Raw genomic sequence first — 5,233 nt, 5'->3', positions numbered from 1 at the left:
TTCGGATCCGCGCAGCTCTGGCCGTTGCGGCTAATTGGGGAGTGAACAGGCAGATGGAAGACCTCTCTCTCTCTCTCTCTCTCTCTCTCTCTCTCTGCCTCTCCTCTCTCTGTATAACTCCGACTTTCAAATAAATAAATAAATCTTTTAAAAAAATAGAGCTACTAGAAAATTTAGAATTACACATGTGACTCACATTGTGGCTCAGACCACATGTAAGATAGCCAGATTTAGCAAATAAAAATATTGATCGATTCATTCTCTCTCTGTGTCTCTCTAGATCTGCCTTTCAAATAGACAATAAATATTCTTTAAAAAATTTGAATCCCCAGTTAACTGTTAATTTCAGATTAAGCCCACAAATTTAGCATATTTAGTAAGCTTTTAGTAAAAAAAAATGTGTTCTATGGAATATCTGGGATATACTTATACTAAAAATAAAACTCACTGTTTATCTGATACTCGTATTTAACTGGGTGTCCTGTATTTTATCTGGCGACCCCAATATGCCTACCGGATAGCACCTGTTAAGCAACTGCCGCTCAGAATCTGGTCTGAGGACGGTCGGCATAGGTCTCACGTGGAAGCTTCTCAGGAATGCAGGCTCTCAGGCCTCATCCAGAGCTATGAATGAGAATCTGCAGCTGTACGTGGTCCCCAGGTGAATCGCGTGGATGTCAGTGATTGAGAAGCGCCAAGCTCGGCAGCCATCAGCCAAGTGCAAGTGTACAGGAAAAGGAAGATGTGGCTTCCCCGTGCGCCCTTAGGCAAGCCCTGAGCCCACTCACGTCTCTTCTCACCCCACAGTGCCCAGCACATGAAGGCTGACTGAATGAACGAAGTGTGTGTACATTGTAAGTGAGTGAGTGAGTGGATAAAGAACAAGATGAATGAATAAGTGGCTGAATGGATGGTGTTTGAGACAGTGAATAAACTCAGGAGCAAATAAAAAGATAACTGAATGATGAATGATGGAGTCTACAGTGAACTTCGGATAATGTAGGGCCCAGCAGTTGTCTCTTCCCTGGCTCAGGACGAGCCCACAGACAGAGATGCGCTCCTCTTGACCCAGGGTCCACCTTCTGCAGCCCAAGGAGAGAGGAGAAGAAGGACCTCACTTCCCTACCCAGCCCGCATTCTCCCTTGGTGCCCCCAGCCCTGCCCCACCCTGTCCCCAGCCTCATCCATCTCCAGCTAAGTCCCCTTCAAAGAACATCTAAAATTGCAGGGAATGTTTTTGATTTAAACTGCATCAGGTTATCATTCTACTTTAAATATTAATTATATTTTACAGTGTATTTTATTAAACTAATTATATTTTAATTATTTAATTATTCCTTTTCCAAGATCATTTCTTTCTTGATTTTTCCCTTCCTTTATAAATGCACATGTAGAAAGACAAAACTGAAAGTCCCATTATCATATTTCTAGATATTTTGTGTATTTATCTACACATACATATTTCATATAAATGAATTCATACCAAACATGTTATTTTAGCCTCCTTTCTCACTGAACATACATCTTCCATGTCAACCAAAGTATATACATCTATTTGATTCTTATAGTGGCTACATGCTATTCCATCATATAGATGCACCTTAATTTATTTTAAAAATAATCCCAGGGGCCAGCGCCGTGGCTCACTTGGTTATTCCTCCGCCTGCGGCGCCAGTACCCTGGGTTCTGTCCCGGTTGCTCCTCTTCCAACCCAGCTCTCTGCTGTGGCCCGGGAAGGCAGTGGAGGATGGCCCAAGTGCTTGGGCCCCTGCACCCGCGTGGGAGACCAAGAGGAAGCACCTGGCTCCTGGCTTCGGATCGGCACAGTGCTCTAGCCTTAGTGGCCATTTGGGGAGTGAACCAATTTAAAAAGGAAGACCTTTCTCTCTGTCTCTTCTCTCTCTCTCTCTCTCTCTCTCACTGTCAAACTCTGCCTGTCAAAAAAAAAAAAAAAAAAAAAAAAGGTGCCGAAGGGGCAGACAATTGGCCTAGTGAATAAGACACTTGCATCCCATATCTGGATTCAAAACCTGGCTCCAGTCTCCTGTTAACATAGACCTTGAGAGAAAGCAGTGAGGGTTTGAATATCTCTGTGTTTTCCATGGACATGGGAGACCTGATTGAGTTCCTGGCTCCCAGCTTTAGCCTGGATCAGTCCCAGCCATTACAGACATGTGGGGAGTGAACCAGATGAGGGGAGTGTTCTCTCTCTCTCTCTCTCTCTCCCTATCCATCTCGATCTCTATCTCTTATCTTTATTCCTATGAAATAAATAAATTTTTACAGTAGTAGTAAAAAATTTTAAACTAAGGGCTCTAACCAATATAACCTTCTAAGTAAATCCCAAATTCATCTACTTCCCTCCATTGGCAATTCAACCCAAGGAGTCCAGGCTACCATGAGTTCTTGCCTGGCCCATTCAAAGCCTCCTGGGCCTCCTGCTGTTACTGAGATGCTCCCTAGTCCACTCCATTCTCTATGTGCAACCAAAGCAACCTTCTAAGGTGTAGATATGGTCTTGTCCTTCCCCTGCTTACATCCTGCACTGGCTTGTCATGACCCTTCGAATGGTCTGGGATCTACCAGGCCTACAAAACCCCCATATCTGGGCTTTTGCCCAGCTCCCTGGTCTCTCTCTCCCTACTCGCCCACCTCACTGTTCCAGACTCCTTCGGCAAGTGGTCCTCATCATCCATGTTGTTTGTTCCTAGCGTAGGCACAAACTGCCCTCCACCTAGGACACTCTGCCCAGTTCTTCTTCCCTTTTCCGGCTCACTTTCAATCGTACTTCAGGTCTCCATTACCACTTCATTCAAGAAGTTTCTACAACTATAAAGACTAAATCAAATTCTTTATTTCATATTTTTTAATTTCTTTATTAACATTATTATTATTGTTATCATTTGAGATCTAGAGACAGAGGGAGAGATCACCCACCCACTTGTTTAGTCTCCAAATGCGTGCAATGGCCAGGGCAAGGTCAGTCCAAATTCAGGAGCTAGAAACTCAATCCACATCTCTCATGTGGGTGGCAGGAACCCAACTACTCCAGCCATTACTTGCTGCCTCCCAGAGCCCACATTAGCAAGAAGTCGGAATCAGGATCTAGAGCTGATTATCAACCCTGGGTAAGCTGGTGTAGGACGTGGGCATCTTAACCACTAGACCAAATACCCACCAAATAACAATGCCATAGTATCTGTATTTTTCATCATTGTATCTCCAGACCCTTGTAGAATTATTAGGATGCTTAACAATGTTTTGAATAAGTGAATGCATAAGTAAACATTGCACATAAATTGTACCTAATCTTTCAGTCTTTCATTTCCTTACCTATAAAGTTGGCGTACTAAAAGTTTCTGTCTCCTAGGCTTGTTAAAAAGATTGAATTTAGCAATAGCACTAAATTTTTTTTAGAATTATTTATTTATTTATTTGAGAGGTAAAGTTACAGAGAGAGAGGGAGATACACAGAGAAAGGTCTTCCATCTACTGGTTCACTTCCCAAATGGCCACACTGGCTGGAGCTGGGCCAGTCTGAAGCCAGGAGCCAGGAGCTTCTTCGGTCTCGCACATGGGTGCAGGGGCCCAAGTACTTGGGCCATCTTCTACTGCTTTCCCAAGCCATAGAAGAGAGTTGGATAGAAAGAGGAGCAGCCAGGAAAGAACCAGCACACATATGGGATGCTGGCACCACAGGCATCAGCCCCAGCATTAAAATTCTTTTAAAAAAATTATTTATTTATTTGAAAGGCAAAACTCCAGATAGGCAGAGACAGAGAGAAAGAGAGAGGTCTTCCATCCACTGGCCCACTCCCGACATGGCCGCAACAGCCAGAGCTGAGCCAATCTGAAGCCAGGAGCCAGGTGCTTCCTCCTGGTCTCCCATGCGAGTGCAGGGCCCAAGGACTTGGGCCATCCTCCACTGCCCTCCTGGGCCACAGCAGAGAGCTGAATTGGAAAAGGAGCAGCTGGGACTAAAACCAGCGCCCACATGGGATGCCGGCACTGCAGGCGGTGGCTTCACCTGCCACACCACAGTGCCAGCTCGACTAAAATTCTTAAACAATGCATGATGCAGTGTAAGTAACAGTAAGTGTCAGTGGTCATTATTAGTTCTTCACATGGAGATGCTCTGTATGAACTGATATTGTGGAAACTGAGGGAGACGCTGGATTTCAAATCTGGGTGTGTGTGGTATGGACCAGGAACAGAGGCAGGAAAGCAGGATCCCACAGCTAAGACAATGAGAATGCAATGCCCCCAGGAAATCACAGAAATCTTGAGCAGGACTTCAGGACCTGTGAGGGAGGCAATGAATGACAGAAGCCGTCTCAGACCTCAGCAGGCTGCGCACGTTAACCACCGCACAGCCAGAGCCGTGCGTGACCGCTTTCAGAGAAACAACTAGACTTTAGGCACTCAGTGCAAACTGAGAAAAAAAAGAAGTTTTTATTCCTTCCACTTCCCCTTACCAAACCACCCAATTTCTGCAGAGACACAATTCCAACTACATCCAAAAAAAAAAAAAAAATTTCCCTAACCATCAGAACACTTGCATTCTCGGTCTACAGACACTGGAAACAACCTAAATCTCCAACAGCGGGGAAAGGTTCAGCAAGCAGGGTACACCCACAAGATAAGATAGCAGCGTTTATGCCGGCAATGAGTTTTTGATAAGGTAAAAATACTTTTCACAAATGTGAAGTCAAATGAAAACTGCTTGGGAAATTTGCATGTGCCTTCTGATTCCAATTAGGTAAAAAACGTGAATGGCACTCAGGGAAAGAGGACTAAAGGTAAACAACACAAAATGTTGATAATGGTGACTTTTAGAGGTAGAATCAATGGATGCTCTATGCTTCCTTTTAGTTTCAGATTTTTTTAAATTTTTTCCTTTTAATTAATTCTTACTATACTCTTTTAAAATTATGTATTTATTTGGTTTGAAAGGCAGAGAGACAGAGACAGCTACTAAGACAGAGATCTTCCATCCACAGGATCACTGGCCACATGCCCACAATACCCAGGGCTGGGACAGGCTGAAACCAGGAGCCTGCAACTCTATCCCTGTCTTCTACAAGGGTGGCAGGGACCCAAATCCTTGAGTCATCACCTGCTGCCTCCCAGAGCGCCGGTTAGCAGGAAGCTGGAATCAGGAGTGGAGCCAGGCCTGAAACCCAGGCGCTCCAATATGGGACACAGGCAACCCAAGGAGCCTCTTAACTGTCAT

Source organism: Lepus europaeus, chromosome 2 (genome assembly GCF_033115175.1).
Source record: "Lepus europaeus isolate LE1 chromosome 2, mLepTim1.pri, whole genome shotgun sequence".
NCBI lineage: Eukaryota > Metazoa > Chordata > Mammalia > Lagomorpha > Leporidae > Lepus > Lepus europaeus.
This window is presented reverse-complemented; position numbering follows the sequence as displayed.